The sequence below is a fragment of the Neoarius graeffei genome, chromosome 9 (genome assembly GCF_027579695.1).
Source record: "Neoarius graeffei isolate fNeoGra1 chromosome 9, fNeoGra1.pri, whole genome shotgun sequence".
In the NCBI taxonomy this organism is placed as follows: domain Eukaryota; kingdom Metazoa; phylum Chordata; class Actinopteri; order Siluriformes; family Ariidae; genus Neoarius; species Neoarius graeffei.
This window is the reverse complement of record NC_083577.1, coordinates 18,044,714-18,072,278: the sequence shown is the minus strand read 5'-3', so window position 1 is coordinate 18,072,278 and position 27,565 is coordinate 18,044,714. Positions and strand designations below refer to the sequence as shown.

Genomic DNA, 27,565 nt, shown 5'->3' with positions numbered 1-27,565 from the left:
AGTGCTAACGACTACACCACCATGCCACCTTGAAAAGAAGTCATTACCCTCTTTATATTTCAACATGTACTTGAACTTACATCATACTCTTAGGAGTTGATTTGTAGATTCCCCAAGGTACACCATCAAATGCTGAATGACAACATCTCTGCTCACATTTATGCTAGGATTGCTTGGTGCCTGAAATGACAAAAAAAATTATTCATCGTGTAAAAATCATCCACTGACCTAAAACTTGTAAAAGCTGCCATGTGTAGCACTAGGTGGCTTACATTACTGTTAAACAAACCCCCATCAAGGATCCTTGATGTGCTATCTCTGGGACCAGTGTAAATTAAAAATAAATAAAATTATTAATGAGGTTTCCAGGGGGCGGCACGGTGGTGTAGTAGTTAGTGCTGTCACTTCACAGCAAGAAGGTCCGGGTTCGAGCCCCGTGGCCGGCGAGGGCCTTTCTGTGCAGAGTTTGCATGTTCTCCCCGTGTCCGCATGGGTTTCCTCCGGGTGCTCTGGTTTCCCCCACAGTCCAAAGACATGCAGGTTAGGTTAACTGGTGACTCTAAATTGACCGTAGGTGTGAGTGTGAATGGTTGTCTGTGTCTATGTGTCAGCCCTGTGATGACCTGGTGACTTGTCCAGGGTGTACCCCGCCTTTCGCCCGTAGTCAGCTGAGATGAGATGAGATGAGATGAGATGAGATGAGATGAGATGAGATGAGATGAGATGAGATGAGATGAGATGAGATGAGGTGAGGTTTCCAGGGAACCATCTGTAACACAAGGAAGTCACTGGTCCCAGAAAAGAAGTAGCGCATAGCACATAAAATTACAACGTTACACCTTGCTTTTTATCAAATAAGACATAACATGATAATCAGTAAGTGCTAGATTTGGTGGTATCAGCAAATTTTGTTACCTTTGGACAGAGCCAGACTAGCTATTTCCCTCAAATATCTTTCAGCTTTTATGACAGTCTGTGCTGCTGGTTATAGCTTCAAATTTATAGTACAGGTGTGGGAATAGTATCAGTCTGAAACTATAACTTCCAGAGAGAATACAAATATGTGTATTATCCAAAATGTTGACCTACTGCTTTAAGTAGCAAAAACACAGAGCCAAGTGGCAGCTGGTGCTAAATGAGTCAGGTGTTCCAAAGTACTGCCACATACACAAAACACACTGGCAGGAGCAGAATTGTAAATGTAACACACACACACACACACACACACACACACACACACACACACACACACACACACACACACACACACACACACAGGACATCATTTGTGGATGATAGCTGACCTGTTTAATAATCATTCAGTATAATAATTTAAAAAACAAAGAAACCTAGACATATGTGATGAAAAAGGGCTCTTAATCACATATCCTTTGCAGGTTGAGGGTTTTGGTGTCCAAACAACAACATGAAACAGTGGTCTTAATAAAGTGTTAATAAAGCATTGGAGGCATTGAGGTCATAACTCTTTAAGATATTGTTCTGGACGACTCTATTTGGAAGAGTATACTGACCCCCACACGTATTATATATGAAGTACAAAGAATTAGAAAGACCCTTCAGTATAATGCATTTCAGTACAGTACCAGATTTAACGATGATCACAGTAATAAACATATCATGGAATGTACAAACTTCTGACAATATCAACAAAAACTGAACATTATAACATTGAATATTTATAGTTTAAGTAGCCCCTGAGTGGATATAAATTATTTAAAAACATATGTAATTACGGTATTTCACACTGTTTGTAGAGAGCTTCACAGACTAACATTACCGCACTGTAAAACCCGATAAGGTCACTGAGCTCAAAAATTTTATTGAAACCGATTACGTAAAAATTTTTGAGGTAAGTAACTTAAATTTTTTAAGGTAAGATTTCTTAAAAATTACAATTAAGTGTAACTATAGTGTAATTTTTAAGAAATCTTACCTTAAAAATTTAAGTTACTTACCTCAAAAATTTTTACGTAATCGATTTCAATAAAATTTTTGAGCTCAGTGACCTTATCGGGTTTTACAGTGCGTCAGTAGATTTAAGTAATTAAAAGAATGATATTACAACAGTTTGATCACAAAACTCCTAAAATAAAATAAGAGCAAACATTATACTCACCGAAGGATACCTTGAGTAGGATAGTCTGCAACGTCAACCCCATTGTTCCTCCCTTGGATTGGAAGAGGTTCAGAAGCCTGGGATTGCATTCAACTAACTTGGACATGAACTTTGATTCCAGTTGCACCATTCTGATTCTATGAAACTCATCCTGGATCTGCATTTAAATAACCCAGTAGCCTCTGAGAGTAGAGCCAAGCTAGTCAGACACCATTACAGTAGATTTGTTCCCATAAAGTATGGCAAATTACACATTTAACATGAATCTATGCAGATCCTTTAATTTAAGAGTATTAGAGCGGCGACTACAATTATCGACAGTCCATAATTATCGGCACCTTTTCAGATTTACCAATAAAAAACAATTTTACAAAGGTGAGTTTCAGTTACAACAGTTATTATTGATTAAATAATCAACCAGAAGACCCAGCTTGACCTTTGATCTTGTCGTCTCATGACACAGCTCGTTATCTGAGATGGAATTTTTTTAGCATGATCAGCAATTTGAGGAAAACCTGGACGTTATCATCGTAGGTAAGCATGGTGGAAAGATCATGGACATGTTTTTACTGATCAAATTCACCGATATTTCATGATCTCCTTGTCGAAACCTACTTTGTTTCTTACTCTTTCATTTGACAGTCGCCATTTTGTATCTAAACACGCGTTTGAGAAGTCATGTGAGGCGTCGATAAAAGCGATCACTTTCACCGGTGTCCACCATTATCGACACCCTGTGGAATTAAGGGACATTTACAACTGTTATGGCTCGATCTTTGTGTAACATTGTTGAAGTAGATGAAGTACTTTAAAAAAAAGTGCTGTGATTTATAATTTTTTTTTCTGATTCATAACAGAATGGAATGTTTATAGAGTATTTGGAATCCTATTGCAATAAATAGAATTAGACCAGAATTAAATTCCTACCATATAAAAAATTACATGCTTGAAATATTCAGATTTTTCTATTCCATTCAGATTTTTATTTATTTATTTATTTATTTTGCAGTTTGTTGTACATATCGATCACATACTGTATTAAAATATCAGTAGACATTTTGTATTTTGGTTCGAGGAAAGACACGCAACCTTTGACCTGGATTTCCATGTGGTTACAATGTCAACTGCCTGTTGACATTTATTGGTGAACTACAAAACTAGAAATTAATACAAAACAACAAAGAATGATTAACAAAATGTGATCTACAGAAATACTTAGAAAGTGGAACAAAAAGATTTTCTGACAGGTTACATGATTGCTGCTAAAACCCGTGACACGGAACGTGATGTAACACCGCTCGGGCAGTGACCTCTTGTGACAGTCCTGTTCTGTGTCACGGGTTTTAGGAATTGTCTTCTCTTTCAGCCTCGATGCCAGTCTGTTGCTGTTGGAAAAATAAAGAAAAAAAACTTCAGCACCAGGCCAAAACGGGGACATTAATGTCACCCAACATGGACTGCTGAGTAAAAATAAGTGATTTGTTCAACAGAAATATGGTTGTATTTGATTGAGCTCGTGTAAAAACAGAAGTAAAACTGCATCTCGTCAGCAGAACTGAAATCATCTTCCTTGTAAAGCTGCTATTTATCGGCTGTGTGTTATATATTTGAGTTTCTCTCTTCCATTTCTCATCTATTAAACATTCAGAGAGTTTGGGGGAGTTTAGCTGTGAAACTGCATGTTTTTTTTGTCTTTTCTAGGAGTGAAATTCTTTCTAGCAGAAGAGATCAGTGTCTTCAGGAATCAGCAGTGTGTCCATGAGCTGTGTGTCCATACACTAATATTAAAAAATGGAGAGCTTTGATCTGGACACAGATAATGTGACCCCACCATCAGAAAAATGGTAAACTGCTATGTTCTAATATTTTAGTCATTAACAGAGGTCGACAAAGTACTCAACTTCATTACTTAAATCAAAGTACAGATCCCACTGGTCAAATGTTACTCCAATACAAGTGAAAGTTGTACAGTCAAATTTTTACTGACAGTACTGAAGTACTTGGTTTTAAAAATACTTAAGTATTAAAAGTACATTTTCTGTCAACACGTTGTTGTATTATTGCCACAGTGCTTACAAAACCTAATGCATCTGAAGCAACCGACTGGATTTACTGACTAGCTTGTAGAACTTTTAGAATAAACACCTGGTAGAAGGTTACAAAATGAAACACGACTGAACTGAGAAAGAGCCACTGTCATTTTCGTTTTTTTTTTTTTAATTGTAACACTCCTCCCCACCCCCACAAAGCAGCATGGTAGTGTTCTGACAAAACTGTCACAGTGTGTGCACACATGTATGTGTATGTTAATCAGGAAGACAGTGGAATAGCTGTAAATGCAGCTTGCTCGGAAAATAAAAATAACAATCCAACCTGCTTAAAACCCAGGTCCACACCTCAAGCTTAATAACCACCCAACAGCAACACTGCTTTAAGCAACACAAAAAAAAGGCAAGACCATCATCTGACATCAAAACAAAAAATTCCGACAATTTGTTGTGACTGACTAGTACAATACTGTTCATCTCACAGGTCTCGCGTGCGCAAGTGTATGTATTCATGCACGTATGAATCTGCCTGTGGAATCATGATGGTTTAATGTTAAGCTAGTTAGTCAGTGAAGCTCCACCTGACATACTAGCAAAATCTTTTCAAACTCAAAATTGGATAGCTAACGTTACTAGAAAAGAAACATTTCTACATTTCATTTATTTGGCAAGATTATGCTAAAACATTTCTTAAAGGACTTCAGATAAGTTAACGTTATTCATGTTAGCATAACTCCGTGTTTACATGCTAACAGCGTCCAAGTTAACTAGCTACGTGTAAACATTAGCCATGGACAAGGCTATGGCAACTTGATGGGTAGATCTGTAGAAAGTCATTTGACTACCAGACTGCATAACTATTGCAACATTATTGCTAGCTCTAAAAGCACAAAATTTCATTGCAAGCTTTCTCTTGGAATAAAATGTTTATATACCTCAATATGCTTCCGCAGGTTGGACAGTAAGTTTTTGTAAGCTGTGATGTGGTTCGTTTAAGGCAAACAAAGCAAACATTTAAAACAAAACAAATCTTTAATCCATACAGAAAACTGAAACATGGGTTCTAGCTATAGCCATGAGTGTGTGCATTCTCCAGAAGAATTGCCTCCTTCCATTCTGCCATCAACTGATTGTGTTAAATAATGTTGCGGAGAAATCATTGAACTGCCAATCATGTTTTAGAAAAGAAAAGAAAAAAAACATCCACTTTCAAAGCCACTTCATAGTAAGAAGTAACGAGGACCTTGATAGAAATGTAGTGGAGTAAAAAGTACGATATTTACCTTTCAAATGTAGTGATGTTAAAGTCATAAGTTGCCAAAAAAATTAATACTGAAGTAAAGTACAGATACTCAAAAAGTGTAAATGTACTTTGTTACTGTCCACCTCTGGTCATTAACTGTTCATATCTGAAATATGGAGTGAGTAGATATGAAAAGAATAACTGAACAAAAACATATCCTCAGGACGAAAAGTTATCAGTCACCACTTTAAACATTCAGGTTCTGTTCACTGTCAGTAAAATGATGTTCTTATAAAATAATGATAATAACACTAAAGCGACAATACAAATCGTATCCCAAAACAGGCTTCACAGGACCATACTGATGAGATGGAGAAAGATGATATGAAAGTAAATTTCCTTTTTAAAGGGAACCCATGGCGAAAAATAAACAGAGGCTAGAAATACTGCATATTTTGCACGAATGCATTTTGACTGTGCTGTATTTTCACACTGTGTTGCATAAATCAGTTCTTTAAAATTCTTCTTTTTTTTATTCACACTCACTTAAGGGCGCAACCATATTTCTATTTTGTGGGTGGTGTCAGAGGTCAACATGACGTAGTATCATTGATAGGTTTCCTGTATCTTCATTGGCTTGTTGCTCCTGACACTACAGTGTCGTCGGATGAAAAAAAAACTTTTTGAAAAATAGCAGGGTGCAAAACATGTGGTTGCAAAAATAATGAACATATTATTATAAAAGTATTTTTTTCTGTGTTTCACTGCCGACAACCGAGCGACGTAAACGACTTGCTAAACAGTGGCTACATAACTAACCTGGGAATAGGTCACACTTAAGAAACTCTCCTTTGGCAGAAATTCTGTTTGTGAGGACCATTTTGAGCCCGATTGCTTTGAAAGGAATCTCTAGGCTGAGCTCTTGGGCTACATAGGTCATGTTAGACTCAAACTCATTGTTGTGCCAACAATATTCCAACACCGTCTACGGAAAAGGGATTCAGGCCATGCAAGCCGATTAGCTGGAATAGTACAGACATTCAAAGATAATATATATATTTTGGCACTGCCTAAAAGCAGAGCTCCAGATATGTAAAATGTGTTAGTAAATAATCCCATATTCTTTTTATTTTTTCAAGCAAATTAAAAATAAGCACTGGGTTAAAAACCCATCTATCTTCTGTAAATAAAGATACAAATTTAATTGTCCACTGCTCCACATTTCACCTGCTATAAAATCTCTCTCATCTTCGAGCTGTCACAATCCTATATTTAGACCATATACACTATTGTGGCACACTGCATGTCTACAGTGCTTTGCAAAAGTATTCATTCCCCTTGGTGTTTGTCCTGTTTTGTCGCATTACAAGAGGGAATTAAAATAAATAAATAAATAAATAAATAAATAAATAAGAGCTGGTCCAACCAATTCACTTCATAACTCAAATAATTAGTTGATTAAGATCCACCTGTGTGCAGTCAAAGTGTCACATGATCTGTCATATGATGTCTGTATAAATCAACCTGTTCTGGAAGGACCCTGACTCTGCAACACGACTAAGCAAGCAACATGAAAACCAAGGAGCCTCCAAACAGGTCAGAGACAAAGTTGTGGAGAAGTATAGATCAGGGTTGTGTTATAAAAAATATCCCAAACTTTGAATATCCCAGGAAGCATCATTAAATCCATTATAGGAAAATGGAAAGAATATGGCACCACTACAAACCTGACAAGAGAAGGCCGCCCACCAAAACTCACAGACTGGGCAAGGAGGGCATTAATCAGAGATGCAACAAAGACACCAAAGATAACTTACAACTTGTAATACTTATAATGTGCAATACCCGGACTTTCTCTGTGCAATACTTAAAATGTGCAATACCCGGACTCTCCCTGTGCAACATTTATAATGTGCAATATTCGGACTCTCTCTGTGCAATCCTTATAATGTGCAATACAGTGGTGCTTGAAAGTTTGTGAACCCTTTAGAATTTTCTATATTTCTGCATAAATATGACCTAAAACACCATCAGATTTTCACACAAGTCCTAAAAGTAGATAAAGAGAACCCAGTTAAACAATTGAGACAAAAATATAACACTTGGTCATTTATTTATTGAGGAAAATGATCCAATATTACATATCTGTGAGTGGCAAAAGTATGTGAACCTCTAGGATTAGCAGTTAATTTGAAGGTGAAATTAGAGTCAGGTGTTTTCAGTCAATGGGAAGACAATCAGGTGTGAGTGGGCACCCTGTTTTATTTAAAGAACAGGGATCTATCAAAGTCTGATCTTCGCAACACGTTTGTGGAAGTGTATCATGGCACGAACAATGGAGATTTCTGAGGACCTCAGAAAAAGCGTTGTTGATGCTCATCAGGCTGGAAAAGGTTACAAAACCATCTCTAAAGAGTTTGGACTCCACCAATCCACAGTCAGACAGATTGTGTACAAATGGAGGAAATTCAAGACCATTGTCACCCTCCCCAGGAGTGGTCGACCAACAAAGATCACTCCAACAGCAAGGCATGTAATAGTCGGCAAGGTCCCCAAGGACCCCAGGGTAACTTCTAAGCAACTGAAGGCTTCTCTCACATTGGCTAATGTTAATGTTCATGAGTCCACCATCAGAAGAACACTGAACAACAATGGTGTGCATGGCAGGGTTGCAAGAAGAAAGCCACTGCTCTCCAAAAAGAACATTGCTGCTCGTCTGCAGTTTGCTAAAGATCATGTGGACAAGCCAGAAGGCTATTGGAAAAAATTTCTGGATGGATGAGACCAAAATAGAACTTTTTGGTTTCAATGAGAAGCATTATGTTTGGAGAAAGGAAAACAATGCATTTCACCATAAGAACCTTATCCCATCTGTGAAACATGGTGGTGGTAGTATCATGGTTTGGGCCTGTTTTGCTGCATCTGGGCCAGGACGGCTTGCCATCATTGATGGAACAATGAATTCTGAATTATACCAGCGAATTCTAAAGGAAAATGTCAGGACATCTGTCCATGAACTGAATCTCAAGAGAAGGTGGGTCATGCAGCAAGACAATGACCCTAAGCACACAAGTCATTCTACCAAAAACGGTTAAAGAAGAATAAAGTTAATGTTTTGGAATGGCCAAGTCAAAGTCCTGACCTTAATCCAATTGAAATGTTGTGGAAGGAACTGAAGCGAGCAGTTCATGTGAGGAAACCCACCAACATCCCAGAGTTGAAGCTGTTCTGTACGGAGGAATGGGCTAAAATTCCTCCAAGCCGGTGTGCAGGACTGATCAACAGTTACCGCAAACGTTTAGTTGCAGTTACTGCTGCACAAGAGGGTCACACCAGATACTGAAAGCAGAGGTTCACATACTTTTGCCACTCACAGATATGTAATATTGGATCATTTTCCTCAATAAATAAATGACCAAGTATAATATTTTTGTCTCATTTGTTTAACTGGGTTCTCTTTATCTACTTTTAGGACTTGTGTGAAAATCTGATGTTTTAGGTCATATTTATGCAGAAATATCGAAAATTCTAAAGTGTTCACAAACTTTCAAGCACCACTGTACGTGGAGTCTCTCTGTGCAATACTTATAATGTGCAATACCCCACTCCATAACGTGGAACACAACACTGTACACAGCACCCCCTTTTTTTCCTCATGATATTCTTTGTTATGTGTTTATATTGCATATTTTTATGCTGTTTGCACTGTGATTGGAGTTGCTTTTAATCTCATTGTACATGTGTATAGTGACAATAAAGGTATTCTATTCTATTCTATAACACTGAAGGAACTGCAAAGATCCACAGCGGAGATGGGAGTATCTGTTCATAGGACCACTTTAAGCCATACACTCCACAGAGTGGGGCTTTATGAAAAAGTGGTCAGAAAAAAGCCATTGCTGAAGAAAACACATTTGAAATTTTCCCAACAGCATGTGGCAGACTCCGCAAACACATGAAAAAAGATTCTCTGGTCAAATGAGACAAAATTTGAAATTTTTGACCATCATAGGAAATGCCATGTGTGGCACAAACCCAACACCCTGAGAACACCATCCCTACAGTGAAGCATGGTGGTGGCACCATCATGCTGTGGGGATGTTTTTCATTTGCCGGGACAGGAAAGCTGGTCAGGACTGAAGGAAAGATGGATGGCACTAAATATAGGGCAATTCTGGAGGAAAACCTGTTCGAGTCAGCTAGAGGTTTGAGACTGAGACAAAAGTTCATGTTACAGCAGGACAATGACCCTAAACATACTGCTAAAGCTACACTGCAGTGGTTTAAAGGGAAACATTCAAATGTCTTGCAATTGCCTAATCAAAGCCCAGGCCTCAATCCAATTGAGAATCTGTGGCATAACTTGAAGATTGCTGTATACCAAAGCAACCCATCTAAATTGAATGAGTTGGAGCAGTTTCGCCTTGAGGAATGGGAAAAAAATCCCAGTGGCTACAGTAGATGTGCTAATGTAATAGAGACATACAGCAAGAGAATTACAGCTGTAATTTGTAGCAAAAGGTGGCTGTACAAAGTATTGACTTGGGGGGGAATGCTTATGCACACTCCAGATTTCTGCTTTTTCATCTTAATTATTGTTTGTCACAATAAAAAAAAAACAATATGCACTTTTAAAGTGGTAGGCATGTTGTGCAAATCAAATGGTGATAACCCTCCAAAAATCAATTTTAATTCCAGCTTGTAATGCAACAAAACAGGACAAACACCAAGGGGGATGAATACTTTTGCAAGGCGCTGTATATCTGCATTAACACATGCAATAAATAAATAAATAAATAAATAAATAGGCTTGTCCGTACCACTGTCCATACTGACATGAAGATAACTTTTTTTAATCTGACTAAATCCAGGCTAACAAGTATGTTTACATCACCTCCACTTCACTTCTGCTACCTGGCCATCAATGACTTGACATCACATTGGTTGCCCATGTATGTGAGAATGCAAGCACTTACAGATGTATGCACGGAGAAAGACAGATTGCAGAAAGTCACTGAAACCAAATCAAAGGACTGGCATCGAAGTCAGGAAACTAGCGAGGGTCGGGCAATCGGCGAACAACGTAACGTAGGAAACACAAAGAGCGAGAAATGAGGAGAAAATAGTAAGGATCAGAAGTGTTTGTAAGAGGCAGTCAGAAAGATACAAGGCTTAGTACGAGCAGGACAATACTTCACAATGGTGTGTTTGTGAAGGGAGCTTAAATAGAGGGACAGGTGATTGAGGAAATGAGAGCCAGCTGCGATTTAGTAGGCAGGAGACAGAGGGCACTGTGTGTTCTGGGAGCTGTAGTCCGGAGTGTCCATGTTTGTAGTTTGCTCATTCTCAGCAGGTTTACTGACAGAGCACCTACCCCAAGGAGCTACCTCTGGGAGCTACATTCTTTCTGGGACAACCCCTACCTTTGGGTGCTGGTTTATTAGAATGCTGGGCATGGAACTCTTGCTTAAGAAGGGGGTTGAGGATGTCTCTGGACTTGACCCAGCTTTGTTCCTCTGGCCCGTATCCTTTCCAGTCTACCAGGTACTCGACTTGGCCTCCTCTTCTTGGAACCTTTGCTTCAGCGCATTCGGAGCAGGAGGCGATGAACTGGTTGATTTCAGACAGCATATTCTCCCACCAGTACCTGTTCCTTAACATCTGGTGCGTGCGTTGGCTATTCAGATGTCCGGTGGTGGGAGATGCATGCGCCCAGGTGATGAGTCTGCTGCGAAGATGCTTCGGCACATAGAGAAGGCCAGGTGGGAGGTGAATAGGCAGAGTTTGTGGCTGTGACTTGCTGATTTCCTTGTCCAGTTCCCAGGTGATGGATTGCATGAAACATTGTGGTGGGATGATGGGATGAGAACCTGTATCATGGTGGGAAGGCCCAAATGCCCTGGATAAAGCATCTGGCTTGGTATTTTTGGAACCTGGATGGAATGAAATAGTGAAGTTGAATCTTGTGAAGAATAATGCCCACCTGGCCTGATGTGGATTCAACCTTTTGGCTTTTCTGAGGTATTCTAGGTTTTTATGATCTGTGAGGATTATGAAATGGTTAGAGGGAGCCACTCACCCATGCCACCACTCTTCAAGAGCTAGTTTTATAGCAAGCAGTTCTCTATTTCCCACATCATAATTCCTTTCTGCTGAAGTTAGTTTCTTTGAAAAGAAGGCTACTGGGTGTAGCTTCTGTTTTTCCCCAAAACGCTGGGACAAGATGGCCCCTACTCCAGTGTCAGACGCATCTACCTCTATGATGAACGGCTTTGTAGGGTCAGGGTGCTGGAGTATTGGGGCTGAAGTGAAGGCTAGCTTTAGCCGGTTGAAGGCCTCCTCTGCCACTGGGTTCCAATGTAGGCCTTTGGGACCTTTCTTCAGCAAAGAGGTTAGAGGGGCTGTCAGAGTGCTGAAGTTTCGAATGAACCAGCAGTAAAAGTTTGCAAAGCCTAAGAAACATTGAAGAGCCTTGGTAGATCTGGGTGTTGGCCAGGATGTTCCAGCTGAGACTTTAGATGAGTCCATGCTTACTCCTTTAGCACTGATAATATAGCCCAGGAAGGAGATCCTGCTTTGATGAAACTCAGATTTCTCAGCCTTCACGTAGAGATTGTTCTCCAGTAGTTGCCTGAGGACTGCTCTGATGTGTTCCTGGTGATGATGGGCATCTGAGGAGTAAATCAAGATGCCGTCAATGTAAATGATGACATATTTGCCCAGCATGTACCGTAGCACAACATTGATGAAGCATTGGAACATGCTGGGTGCCGAAGAAAGGCCATAAGGCATGACCTGGTATTCGAAGTGTCCAGCAGTAGTGCTGAAAGTAGTTTTCCACTCATTTCCCCTTTTTATCCGGATTAGATTTGCGGTTGCGCTGAAATAAATCAAATTAAAAGTCTCAAACTTGATTTAATAAAAGGCAAAGAAGAAAGTATTCAGCCTTGATTTAAAAAAACTGAAAGATGCAGGTATTTTGTATTGATTAATGTGGGAAATATGCTCAGTATAATATGGATTTATCAGAAAAATACATGCATGTATTTATTATTTTGAAAACCCACCAGCCACCTGATCTGGCACGTTTTAATTGTGCGACAGTAATGACGTAAATACCAGCATGACGGACTAGTGTCTGAAAGCATTTTTTTTTTTACTTAACCAATGGTTCGAAGTTGTATGGAATAATCTCCATCACTGATGAAGCTGGCAAATCTCAAAATTAATCTAAATTGGAATGATACGGTGATCTGACTGCTGTGTAAACAGTTTTCAAAATAGCGGTGCTGACACTTCACTTTTGAAGTCTCGCGCAAGTCTCGTGAAGATCGCGCGGATAAGCTACGCCTGCCGTGGACCAAACTAACCACATTCAACACGGCTATAAACCAAAATGCCAATAAGTGTAATATAATATGCCATTACGAGTCACGATATAAAGTTAATAAAACCAAAAACGTAATTGAATAACACGTTAATTAAGAAATAAAGTGTGGCAGCGGGGACATGGTCAAGCATCGGTCTGTGAATGGAGGGCGGAGTCAGGGAAGGTAAGTGGTAGAATCACTGCACCTGATGGGAATTAGCCTGTGTTTGTGTGTCTTCCCCAGTGACTGAGCCCTATAAGAGGAGAGGGAGAGCAGAGGAAGAGAGCTCTCCCCCAATCAGAACACTTGTGTGCGTGCGTGGGCAGGCCTGGGAGAGTGAATGGTTGCAAAGCTGAAAAGCTAAAAATAAAGTGTTTTTTGAGGACTCAGTTCTGGCCTGCCGTGCTTCTGTGCTCCACCCACATGGTCTGATTCTACAGTGGTGCCGAAACCCGGGACGGGGTGCAGAAGAGAACAGCCCCATGGAGTCCTCCCCCTTCAAGGACCTGATCCATGCTCTCACCATGGCCCAACAGAGCCAGCACCAGGCGCTGATCGCCCTCCAGAAGGAGCAGGAACAATGGTTCGAAGCCCTGGTGCTGGCGCAGCAGGAAGATCGCCAGGTGTTCCGGCACCTGCTCACGTCGGCGGGGCCCACGATCACCACCACCGCGGACCCTCCCCACCTCACCCTAAAGAAGATGGGTCCACATGATGACCCTGAAGCCTTCCTCGCTCTTTTTGAGCAGGCAGCAGAGGTGTGAGGTTGGCTGGTGGAACAGCGCGCGGTGCGCCTCCTCCCCTTGCTAATGGGCGAGGCACAGCTAGCCGCGCTACAGCTCCCCGCCAACAGCCGGCTGGTCTACGCGGACCTCCGCAGGGCTGTCCTCCAATGTGTGGGTTGCACCCCAGAACAGCAATGGCAGCACTTCTGCATGTTGCACCTGGAGGAGGTTGGCTGACCATTCGCATTTGGCCAGCAACTCCGGGATGCCTGCCGGTGGTGGCTGAGGGTCGACAACCGCGATGCCGAGGGAATCGTCGACCTGGTGGCGCTGGAACAATTTGTCGCCCGATTTCCATAAGAAACAGTGGAGTGGGTCCAGTGCCATTGCCCGGCGTCAGTGGATCAGGCCATCGAGCTGGCGGAGGACCATATGACAGCCGTTCCAACAGCAGGACAGCGTGTCTCCTCTTCTCCCATCTCTCCTCTCTCTCCCTCTGCTCCTCATCCTCACCCCATTCCCCCACCGCAGAGGTGGGGGCCGGCTCTACCTCAGCCGGCCCGCCGCACCCGCAGTGCCCTACCGTTTCCTACTTCCTTGTCTGTGTCTTCTCCCCCTCAGGTGAGTGATGTCCGGAACACTGGTGCAGAGGGAGAGCCTGGGCCGGTATGCTGGCGCTGCAGGGAACCGGGGCACCTCCAGCATCAGTGCTTGATGATGGAGGTGGGCGCGGTGGTCTGGATCCCCAACGTGCCAGGGACCGCCCTCGATCGGGCCGGAGCGTATCGCATACCAGTGAGTATCCAAGGGGATACGTATCAGGCTTTGGTGGACTCCGGCTGTAATTAGACCTCAATCCACCAAAGCCTGGTGCAAGACGAGGCATTGGGGAGAGTACAATTGGTGAAGGTGTTGTGTGTGTGCATGGGGATGTTCACAACTACCCTTTAGTGTCGGTCCACATTCTATTTCAAGGGGAAAAATTTAGAGTAAAGGCAGCGGTTAATCCTCGCCTTACCCACTCAATAATTCTGGGGACTGATTGGCCAGGATTTAGGGAATTAATGACGCATTTAGTGAAGAGTGGGGCCTGCCATAGTTTAGCGAGGGGAGGTCCCAGAATGGCATTGGTGGGAGCAGCTGTTACAGAGCAGTCTACGTCATCACCGTGTCAGATTGAGGAGCAGCCTGCTCCTCCTCCCTCTCTCAGGGATTCCCTTGTGGATTTCCCGTTAGAGCAGTCGTGAGAGTAATCGATGGTCAAACTCTCCAGCCAAACGCCACACCATCCTTCCCCTATTTTTCCATTATTAAGGATAGATTATACCGAGTGATGCAGGACACTCAAACTAAGGAACCAATAACACAGCTTTTTATCCCAAAGAGCCACCGGGAATTTATATTCCAGGCGGCTCACTTTAATCCCATGGCCGGACATTTAGGGCAGGATAAGACACTAGCCCAAATAATGGCCTGGTTCTATTGGCCAGGGATTCGCGGCATTGTCCGTAGGTGGTGTACGGCATGCCATGAATGCCAGTTAGTAAATCCCGCGGCCATTCCAAAAGCGCCTTTGCACCCTCTGCCATTAATCGAGACCCCGTTTGAAAGAATTGGGATGGATCTCGTCAGGCCATTAGATCGGACAGCACAAGGATATCGCTTTATTTTAGTTCTGGTAGACTATGCAATGAGATATCTGGAAGCAGTGCCTCTTCGCAATATCTCAGCACGTAGTATTGCAGAGGCGCTCTTCCGCATCATCTCCCGAGTCAGAATCCCCAAAGAGATTCTGACTGATCAAGGCACTACATTTATGTCACGCACACTGCATGAACTGTATGGGTTACTGGGTAACCTATAGGCTCTGTGACAGCTGCTCCCGCCAATGCCATTCTGGGACCTGTTTGTAAGCCTATCCGCACCAGCGTTTATCAGCCACAAACGGATGGCTTAGTCGAACGGTTTAATCGCACCCTCAAGAACATAATTAGGGAATTTGTAAGCGAAGACGCACGCAACTGGGATAAATGGCTTGAGCCCCTGTTATTCACAGTGCCAGAGGTCCTGCAAGCCTCCACGGGGTTCTCCCCGTTCAAATTATTATACAGGCATAAGCCGCATGGCATTCTGGATGTGCTATGTGAAAATTGGGAGGAGGGACTGTGAAGTAGCTGAGCCGTCCAGCTCAGCCTTCACTGCAGGGTGGTCACCAAACTGAAGAAAAGGAAGCACAATGGGAACGTACAGTGCAAATGCGGAGGGGCAGATTTATTTGCAGTACTCTACAGTGCAATAACAAAAAAAACTTTTCAAAAATAAACAAAAAAGAAAAAAAATCAACACAATGGTTGTCAAATAAAACTACCTATAAATCTACAATAAGCACAAAAAACCAGCTTTCAACAGACAGTCTCCAACACCAGTCTTTCTCCTAAGCTCCCACACCCAGACTGAGAAAACTGCTGTTTTTATACACTGCCTAATTGAAAAATTACCTAATTAACTGAATAAGTGGTTGAAACCATTCTGACAAAACAAAAAGGTGAGACAACAAAATTATACTACTCTAAATCCCTGTTAAAATACATGCATGTACATTCTACATTACTATTAAGGAAAATATATTCTCGGTATAAAACATACATCACATCAAATCATCATTACTGCATCCCAAATGCACATTTAACCCATAATCATTTTACTTTCATCCCTACGGTCATAAATGTCTCTGATTGGCTATTTGGGAAATAAAACATCCCAGTTCCCACAGCTCGTGTTTTCCAGGGGAAAGAAAGTTTGTGCACCAGGAAGTGTGAGTGTTTGTGTATGCAATATGTGTTAAACGGAATGGAATGGGAGTATGGAGCAATCTCGGCGGGTACCTCACCGAGCGCTGTGCTGATTAGTCCATTGGGTGAGTACTGAAAGTTCTTGAAATGTTTAGTGCTGCAAAGAACTCCAAACGCGGTTGCCGGCTCCGCGATTGAGAGTCCAATATTTGTGTGTGCGTGTGTGTGTGTGCAGGTGTCCGTGTTAGTGCCTGCCAGATAACATTAGCAGACTAAATTGTAGCGCAAAAGTCTGACACGTTTGTGGAAAGGCAGGGCTGCCTTTTCACAGGGACCTTCAACCAGTAAAAACAAAATTCAATACGTTATCGACCTGCGTGCCAAACTCCACACACTCACACACCTAACCCAGGAGAATTTGCGGCAGGTCCAAGAACGTCAAGTCCGTCTGCACAACAGGGGCACGCGCCTTAGTGAATTCACACCGGGAGATAAAGTACTTGTGTTGTTGCCCACATCGAGCTCCAAATTGATCGCCAGGTGGCAAGGACACTTTGAGGTCACACGGCGAGTCGGGGACATAGACTATGAGGTGAGGCGAACAGACAGGGGTGGGGCGCTACAGATTTACCACCTCAATCTACTAAAACGCTGGAACGAGGAGGTCCCCATGGCATTGGTGTCGGTGGTTCTGGAGAAGGCGGAGCTGGGGCCGGAGGTTCAAAAAGGAAAATTGACATTGCCCACCACTCCGGTCCCCTGTGGAGACCACCTCTCCCTGACCCAGCTCACAGAGGTCGCCCAGTTGCAGACAGAATTTTCTGATGTGTTTTCGCCCCTGCCCAGCCGTACCCGCCTCATCGAACACCACATTGAGACACCCCCGGGGGTAGTAGTGCACAGCCGCCCTTACAGACTGCCCGAACACAAAAAAAAGGTGGTTCGGGAAGAACTTGAGGCCATGCTCGAAATGGGCATCATCGAGGAGTCCCACAGTGACTGGAGCAGCCCGGTGGTCTTGGTTCCCAAGGCCGACGGGTCAGTCCGGTTCTGTGTGGATTATAGAACAGTCAACGCGGTGTCTAAATTTGACACGTACCCAATGCCTCGTATTGACAAGTTGCTCGATTGGCCAGGCACGGCTTATTTTTATTCGACACTGGAGATCCCCTTGACTCCTCTATCCCGAGAGAAAACGACCTTTTCCACACTGTTTGGCTTACACCAGTTCATCACACTTCCTTTTGAACTGTTTGGGGCGCCCGCTACATTCCAGCAGCTTATGGACAGGGTCCTCCGCCTCCACGCCACCTATGCGGCCGCCTACTTAGATGATATTATTATTTACAGTAATGACTGGCCGCGGCACTTAGAACACCTAAGGGCCGTCCGTAGATCGCTGAGCCAAGCAGGTCTCACAGCCAACCTGAAGAAGTGTGTGATTGGGTGGGTGGAAGTACGGTATCTGGGTTTCCACTTGGGCAATGGGCAGGTGTGTCCCCAAATTAATAAGACAGCAGCGATTGTGGCCTGCCCGAGGCCCAAGACCAAAAAGGGGGTGAGAGAGTTCCTGGGGCTGGCTGGCTACTATCGTAGGGTTATACCTAATTATTTGGATGTCACCAGCCCACTGACTGATCTCATTAAAAAGGAAGCACCAGATCCGGTCCAGTGGACAGATCAATACCAGTGGGCTTTCTCTGAGGTAAAGGGTGCACTGTGTGGGGGGCCACTGTTACACTCCCCTGACTTTTCTCTCCCCTTTATTTTGCAGACGGACACATCGGACAGAGGGCTGGGGGCTGTTCTGTCCCAGGCGGTGGAGGGGGAGGAATGTCCTGTGCTGTATATCAGCCAGAAGCTGTCAGTACGTGAGGGTAGGTACAGCACAATAGAAAAGGAATGCCTCGCCATCAACTGGGCAGTCCTCACCCTCCGCTACTACCTGCTGGGGTGCCCTTTCACCCTCTGTTCGGACCACGCGCCCCTCCAGTGGCTCCACCACATGAAGGATGCCAACGCGCGGATCACCCATTGGTATCTGGCACTCCAGCCATTTAAATTTGAGGTGGTCCACAGGCCGGGGGCACAGATGGTCATGGCGGATTTCCTCTCCCGTCAAGGGGGGGGGGGGGGGGGGGGGGGGGGAGTCGGCTGCAGGCCGGACGGCTCCCTCGGGCAGTGGGGGTATGTGGCAGCGGGGGCGTGGTCAAACGTCAGTCTGTGAATGGAAGGCGGAGTCAGGGAAGGTAAGTGGTAGAATCACTGCACCTGATGGGAATTAACCTGTGTTTGTGTGTCTTCCCCAGTGACCGTGCCCTATAAGAGGAGAGGGAGAGTAGAGGAAGAGAGCTCTCCCCCAACCAGAACACTTGTGTGCGTACGTGGGCAGGCCTGGGAGAGTGAATGGTTGCAAAGCTGAAAAGCTAAAAATAAAGTGGTTTTTGAGAACTCAGTTCTGGCCTGCACCCACCTGGTCTGATTCTACATAAAGCAAGTTTAAAAATGACTTCAGTTCCCCTTTAAAGTCACAGTAATGGATGTGTTCCACTGTCATTAGCAGCTGTTTTGATGTATATTGTAGTTCCTTGGTCTTTACTGATACTACAATGCTTTCAGAAATGCTTTAGAGGAAATTGTGTAAACATTTATTCAGGTGAAAATGTCTTACGGCTAATGTTTTGAATGCTAAAGCCAGAAATGGTAATATAAGTAAAAAGAACTGAAACAGCTGGAATTCTGATCTCTTCTCTCATTCATCTTTGGATCTCAAACCCAAATGTCTTCAGTGTAAAGCAAAAACAAAAGAGCTGGCCTTGATATTCCAGTACTTTTGGAGGGGACTGTCGGAAGAAGAAAAAAAAATAGAAACTTAAAACAGGGACAGATTTTTCTCCAGGTCCACAATGTTGGTGATGTATTTAGTTCTGTGTTCTCTAAATAATTATTCACTTGCTCCATTTATTGCAGTAAAATTTGGACTAAAGCTGAGACTACAGTCTTAAAGGGATTAAAGTTCTTGTCTTTAACAGCTACTATTTTTGTTCCCAGTCTTTTACAGAAGGCAGGAGACAGAAGAGAAAAGATCTTCATCACAGATACAGGGTAAGATCAAACCCAACAACATGACCATGACACTGATGCTCTGGTATTGTAAACCTTTCTGTTGTTATTATCTACAGGATTAGATTATAGAAAACATCACTGAGCTCTATATAAAATCTGGAGAGTCCATAGGCTCGTCGCCAGCTGGCTGCCATCTTACCACTCCCATCATGGAGCAGAACGGTCATTTAGACTACTGGAAGATACACAAATTTGGACGAGTTATTTATGTAGTCGGTGAGAAAAATTAGAAAAAAAATGCCTACATGTGCAGCAGTGAACTGTACAAATCGTCAGGTCAAAGGTTGTGGACGGACATTTCACCTGTGAATATTGATATAACACTGTGTGTGTTTATTTTTACATGTGTGCACAGCGCCATTTGCATGGACCCCCTATAGGAAGAGGGAAAAAAAACTCTGTCTGATTGTCTTGTCAGTTTGTGTTGAAAATCTGATATTGATATCTGGGATGAACACTGTGACTGTGTCACAATTTTGATGGAAATGTCCCCGACGAGATCAAAGCCAATGTCTGTCAATCTATCTATCTATAGTAGTGCTTGAAAGTTTGTGAACCCTTTAAAATTTTCTATATTTCTGAATAAATATGACCTAAAACATCATCAGATTTTCACACAAGTCCTAAAAGTAGATAAAGAAAACCCAGTTAAACAAATGAGACAAAAATATTATACTTGGTAATTTATTTATTGAGGAAAATGATCCAATATTACATATCTGTGACCCTGTTGTGCAGCTACGACTGCAACTAAATGTTTCCGGTAACTGTTAATCAGTCCTGCACACCGGCTTGGAGGAATTTTAGTCCATTCCTCCGTACAGAACAGCTTCAACTCTGGGATGTTGGTGGGTTTCCTCACATGAACTGCTCGCTTCAGGTCCTTCCACAACATTTCGATTGGATTAAAGTCAGGACTTTGACTTGGCCATTCCAAAAAATTAACTTTATTCTTCTTTAACCATTCTTTGGTAGAATGACTTGTGTGCTTAGGGTCGTTGTCTTGCTGAATGACCCACCTTCTCTTGAGATTCAGTTCATGGACAGATGTTCTGACATTTTCCTTTAGAATTCGCTGGTATAATTCAGAATTCATTGTTCCATCAATGATGGCAAGCTGTCCTGGCCCAGATGCAGCAAAACAGGCCCAAACCATGATACTACCACCACCACCACCATGTTTCACAGATGGGATAAGGTTCTTATGCTGGAATGCAGTGTTTTCCTTTCTCCAAACATAACACTTCTCATTTAAACCAAAAAGTTCTATTTTGGTCTCATCCATCCACAAAACATTTTTCCAATAGCCTTCTGGCTTGTCCACGTGATCTTTAGCAAACTGCAGACAAGCAGCAATGTCCTTTTTGGAGAGCAGTGGCTTTCTCCTTGCAACCCTGCCATGCACACCATTGTTGTTCAGTGTTCTCCTGATGGTAGACTCCTGAACATTAACATTAGCCAATGTGACAGAGACCTTCAGTTGTTTAGAAATTACCCTGGGGTCCTTTGTGACCTCGCCGACTATTACTCGCCTTGCTCTTGGAGTGATCTTTGTTGGTCGACCACTCCTGGGGAGGGTAACAATGGTCTTGAATTTCCTCCATTTCTACCCAATCTGTCTAACTGTGGATTGGTGGAGTCCAAACTCTTTAGAGATGGTTTTGTAACCTTTTCCAGCCTGATGAGCATCAACAACACTTTTTCTGAGGTCCTAAGAAATCTCCTTTGTTCGTGCCATGATACACTTCCGCAAAGGTGTTGTGAAGATCAGACTTTGATAGATCCCTGTTCTTTAAATAAAACAGGGTGCCCACTCACACCTGATTGTCATCCCATTGACTGAAAACACCTGACTCTAATTTCACCTTCAAATTAACTGCTAATCCTAGAGGTTCACATACTTTTGCCACTCACAAATATATAATATTGGATCATTTTCCTCAATAAATAAATGACCAAGTATAATATTTTTGTCTCATTTTTTTAACTGGGTTCTCTTTATCTACTTTTGGGTCACTCCATGTGAAATCATCAGGTGCCTCCCAGGCCACCGACTCGGATTCTCATGATTTTTTTTTGCAAGTACCCACATATGTCTGATGAACACATGCAAAATATTTCTGCTTAATTCCAAGTAGTTTTTTAGATATAATTTTTTTTAATAAGGGTACCCACAATCCTATTTTTCACTCACAAACACATTTTGAGCTTTTTTAAAATTTTTTAAAAGGCATTATCTCAGCTAAAAATGCAGATATAAAGCTCAAATTTGGAATACACCCTATTTGAGCACCCCAGATACAGCAGTAAACTTCAAAAATGAGATACAGAGCTAATTTTTCATTCTGTAGCATCACAAAAATGGCAGTTTGTCCATTCTTGCAAAAAATTACAAAATTTCAAAGAGCTGTACTAAAGAAGGGATTCAATGGATAATCTTAATATTGTAGAATACACATATCTGGGGTACTAGTTACTGTATATGTGTGTAAAACATTGTGGTCATAACTTGAAGGGTTTTTGAATTATTGACTCTTGAAAATCAAACATGATCGTAGAATGTCAAAAATAGGCCTCCAGTCTCTTTATGATTTGACCATGTGGGCAAGTGCTCAGCCACTTCATAATTTTTTTGTGGAGAGCATATTGATATATCAACTTTATGCCAAAATTTTTTTTATCTAGCTCAAATGCCTTCATAGTGAAAAAAATTTGCAAAGTAGGATACCGTAACATGGCGCAAACCAATTTTGAACCTGTATTTGCATATTCAGAAAGCAATATATCAGCTCTGAATGGAAGCATAAAGCTCAAATTTGGTATTTACAATATTTGGCACCCCAAAATAATGGATCAACTTTGAAAGACAGATTACTGAGCTTATTTTTTCTTTCATGGCATCATAAATTTAGGAATTCAGTCATCATCGCAATATTCAATTGATATTATAGAAACAATATGCCTGGTAAAAAGAAAGGGTTTTTATTCTACAATTAGCATAAAATAAACATTAACAACCATCATCAGATTTACTTTGTATAATTATAAAAAACAGCAGAAATACAAAGTTTTTAACAGTACTTAAAATTCTTCAGCTTCAAATCCATATCCAAAGCACTGATCAATATATACCTATATATGTATTATATATACATGTACATGTATATCATGTGTCTAATGGGAAGATTTTTCCAAGAATTTCACAGTAGTTTTCAACTTTTGAATTTCAGGAAAATATCTTTAACTTTTTTAAAGTCTGTTTCAGCAAGCTTGTATCGCCTGCCACTAGCATCAGCTATCAGTGGTGCTTCTACGGGGCACATAATATGCTGGAATTCTTATAGCTGAGAGAATATACAACTGGGCAGCCAGCAATGTGAACAAAACACATTTTTTCTTTGTCACAAAGACGCTAGTGGCAGGCGATACAAGCTTGCTGAAACAGACTTAAAAAAAAGTTAAAGATATTTTCCTGAAATTCAAAAGTTGAAAACTACTGTGAAATTATTGGAAAAATCTTCCCATTAGACACATGATATACATGTACATGTGTATATATAATACATATATAGGTATAGAAATATATATATATATATATATATATATATATATATATATTAGAGAGAGAGAGAGAGAGAGAGATCAGTGCTTTGGATATGGATTTGAAGCCGAAGAATTTTAAGTACTGTCAAGTACTGTTAAAAACTTTGTATTTCTGCTGTTTTTTGTAATTATACAAAGTAAATCTGATGATGGTTATTAATGTTTATTTTATGCTAATTGTAGAATAAAAACCCTTTCTTTTTACCAGGCATATTGTTTCTATAATATCAATTGATTATTGCGATGACTGAATTGCTAAATTTATGATGCCATGAAAGAAAAAATAAGCTCAGTAATCTGTCTTTCAAAGTTGATCCATTATTTTGGGGTGCCAAATATTGTAAATACCAAATTTGAGCTTTATGCTTCCATTCAGAGCTGATATATTGCTTTCTGAATATGCAAATACAGGTTCAAGATTGGTTTGCACCATGTTACGGTACCCTACTTTGCAAATTTTTTTCACTATGAAGGCATTTGAGCTAGAGAAAAAATTTTGACATAAAGTTGGTATATCAATATGCTCTCCACAGAAAAATTATGAAGTGGCTGAGCACTTGCCCACATGGTCAAATCATAAAGAGATTGGAGGCCTATTTTTGACATTCTATGATCATGTTCGATTTTCAAGAGTCAATAATTCAAAAACCCTTCAAGTTATAACCACAATGTTTTACACACATATAACTAGTACCCCAGATATGTGTATTCTACAATATGAAGATTATCCATTGAATCCCTTCTTTAGTACAGCTCTTTGAAATTTTGTAATTTTTTGCGAGAATGGACAAATTGCCATTTTTGTGATGCTACAGAATGAAAAATTAGCTCTGTATCCCACTTTTGAAATTTACTACTGTATCTGGGGTGCCCAAATAGGGTGTATTCCAAATTTGAGCTTTATATCTGCATTTTAAGCTGAGATAATGCCTTTTAAAAATGAAAAAAAAGCTCAAAATGCATTCGCGAGTGTAAAATAGGATTGTGGGTACCCTGATTTAAAAAATTATATCTAAAAAACTACTTGGAATTAAGCAGAAATATTTTTGCATGTGTTCATCAGGCATATGTGGGTACTTGTAAAAAAAAATCATGAGAATCCGAGTCGGTGACCCGGGAAGATTTTGGAAAATCTGATGATTTCACAAGGAATGACGCTTTTAGGACTTGTGCAAAAATCTGATGATGTTTTTGGTCATGCCACATGCACTAATGCAACCCCATACCATCAGAGATGCAGGCTTCTGAACTGAGCGCTGATAACAACTTGGGTCGTCCTTTTCCTCTTTAGTCCCAATGACACGGCGTCCCTGATTTCCATAAAGAACTTCAGATTTTGATTCATCTGAACACAGAACAGTTTTCCACTTTGCCACAGTCCATTTTAAATGAGCCTTGGCCCAGAGAAGACGTCTGCGCTTCCGGATCATGTTTAAATACGGCTTCTTCTTTGAACTATAGAGTTTTAGCTGGCAACAGCGGATGGCACAGTGAATTGTATTCACAGATAATGTTCTCTGGAAATATTCCTGAGCCCATTTTGTGATTTCCAATACAGAAGCATGCCTGTATGTGATGCAGTGCCGTCTAAGGGCCCAAAGATCACGGGCACCCAGTATGGTTTTCTGGCCTTGACCCTTACCCACAGAGATTATTCCAGATTCTCTGAATCTTTTGATGATATTATGCACTATAGATGATGATATGTTCAAACTCTTTGCAATTTTACACTGTCGAACTCCTTTCTGATATTGCTCCACTATTTGTCGGTGCAGAATTAGGGGGATTGGTGATCCTCTTCCCATCTTTACTTCTAAGAGCCGCTGCCACTCCAAGATGCTCTTTTTATACCCAGTCATGTTAATGACCTATTGCCAATTGACCTAATGAGTTGCAATTTGGTCCTCCAGCTGTTCCTTTTTTGTACCTTTAACTTTTCCAGCCTCTTATTGCCCCTGTCCCAACTTTTTTGAGATGTGTTGCTGTCATGAAATTTCAAATGAGCCAATATTTGGCATGAAATTTCAAAATGTCTCACTTTTGACATTTGATATGTTGTCTATGTTCTATTGTGAATACAATATCAGTTTTTGAGATTTGTAAATTATTGCATTCCGTTTTTATTTACAATTTGTACTTTGTCCCAACTTTTTTGGAATCGGGGTTGTGTATATATATATATATATATATATATATATATATATATATATATATATATATATATATATATATTTTTTTTTTTTTTTTTTGAGAGTTAAAATCAACCACAAAGTTGGCATTCGAGCTGCCCCGCTGAGCCAGCCAGCCCTGAGTGTGTGATGTCACAGTGGTAACTGGTTTTAAGCCTGAGGCCTTTGATAGGTATAGACCAAAGCCATATCAATAAAAATTTATGGTGAAAGTAAGAAATACCATTACCGACTTGCTCAACTAAGACTGATTTGACTTCATTAACTGTGGGTTGACTTTCATTAAAACAGGATAGGTGCTATAACTTATGCAACATACATGTACATGCATGCATTTTCACTGATAAAACGTAAAAGGCTAATTAAATAATCAGATGAACTGAGACAATCACATTCTGAAGCAAATAAATAATTTTATATCGGTAACTTAAATACACAATACAAGTTACATGTATTAATCTAGATGCATGTAAACAATGTGTTGTTTTTGTTGTTTTGTATCCAAATGAGAGTTGGAGCTTACCCGTCTGTGTTCTCGCTTCATGAAAGCCGATCTTGTGGCTGATTGTTTTGAAATAATCTGACTTTCAGTTGTTCATTCAGTTCTCCGTTCTTTTTTTTTTTAAGAGATTTTTTTGGGGCTTTTTTCACCTCCACTGGACAGGACAGCGTAGAGACAGGAAACGAGCAGGGGAGAGAGAGACAGGGAGGGATTGGGAAACTACCCTGGGTCGGAATCGAACCCAGGTCCCCGGACCCACAGCACGGCGTCCCATCCACCCAAGCCACGACGCCCCCCATTCAGTTCTCCGTTCATTCGCTTCTTCCACATAAGGGCAAGATGGCAGCAATATCCAGCGGACAAATCAGATGGCTGGTCCACTCATTCTCCATTTTCTCCATACTGAGTACTCTGCCATTACTGCTCGGCTCAGGCAGTTACTAAAACTTGGGACGGGATGTCACTGGTTTTATCAACAACCGTGGGGAGGTCACTGCCCGAGCGATAATATGTCACGGCACATTCCGTCCCGGGTTTTACCAACAACCCTCGGCTCACACTCCGGGAGAACTGGTGCAACTGAACTTTCCTTTTTAAAATAAATAAATTAATACTTTTTCTTATAGTTTTCTTTCATTGTTGGTACTGCACCCTCTTTCAATACGGGCTTATAGCCAACGCTCCTCAACAGATCAGAGGTTTCATACGAGTCCTCAGTAAAATGTGCAGAGCAGAGGAGAGACCACTTCGTAGCCGCCCAATGTGCCTGTGAACTTCTCGCAAAACATGTCCAAATCTTTGCAGTTTGAACATTCTTGGGCCATGAATGCAACGTAAATCCACCTTCTGTCGTGTTGCTGGTGGGTGCAGCGACACATCTACGTGATATGGCGATAAATTAGCTCAAAATGGAGGATTGGAGTTGCAGTCAGCTCTGTGTTTTATTAAAGCGGAAATGGTGATGAGACCGATAGCCTTCCTGCTGCGACATCACAGATGTCAAGGTCATTCACTCAGACTGCTACCTATATGAATCACTTTAATTGTAAAAATTACTATATTAGATTTATTGTTCATGCTTAAAACTATTCCTGTGCCATTCTTGAGGTCTCAAAGCATTTATAAACCAAAGTGAGGCCATGGCTCTGCGTATATGCTTTAATGATTGTTTGGCCATTACAAAAGTAGAAAAGACTTTCAATATGTAAATCGTGTATGAATAATTACTCAAACTTCCACTGGAAAAAAAAATTAGATGATTCCTGATTACTTCGCGTATCAGATCACATGACACCGTTCCACGATTATTGACACCTTTGTCCACAGTTATTGACACCGTTCCACAATTATCGACATTCAGATTATTATTTATTAAAATAAATAAATAAATGATCGGTATGTGGTATTAAGTTAACAAAACATAGTTTTGATTTAAAAATTGTTTTACACAGACTTATATTTAATACAAAATATCTTTTATATAAATATATGGATGTCGGTGCTTACGTCAATGAGGAAGTAATTCTAATGTTTGTGAACAAATGAACTGAATGTTTAACCTGCATCAGAAAATCTTTTTGTTCCACTTCCTAAGTATTTTCGTAGATCACATTTTGTTAATCATTCGTTGTTGTTTTGTATTAATTTCTAGTTTTGTAGTTTACCAGTAAATGTCAACAGGCAATTGACATGGTAGCCACATGGAAATCCAGGTCAAAGGTCACGTCATTCCTAAACCAAAATATAAAATGTCTACTGATATTGTAATATGTGGTAGATACAGTGGTGCTTGAAAGTTTGTGAACCCTTTAGAATTTTCTATATTTCTGC

The 27,565-nt window shown here is 41.1% G+C and overlaps 1 protein-coding gene across 4 annotated transcripts in view; it reads right to left on the bottom strand.

Annotated features, from left to right (window-relative positions):
- Window positions 1-150: 150 nt before the first annotated feature.
- LOC132891144 (uncharacterized) overlaps window positions 151-27,565 on the bottom strand; it is a 54,739-nt gene continuing 27,324 nt past the window's right edge. For 3 of the 4 annotated variants that reach the window (XM_060928602.1, XM_060928605.1, XM_060928607.1), the window contains 2 exons: window positions 2,138-2,294; window positions 170-769 (listed from right to left, as the gene is read on the bottom strand). The gene's annotated coding sequence lies outside the window, so the exon portion shown is untranslated. Of the gene's footprint in view, window positions 770-2,137; window positions 2,295-27,565 lie in introns of all 4 variants that reach the window. The other variant, XM_060928604.1, reaches the window with a different exon arrangement.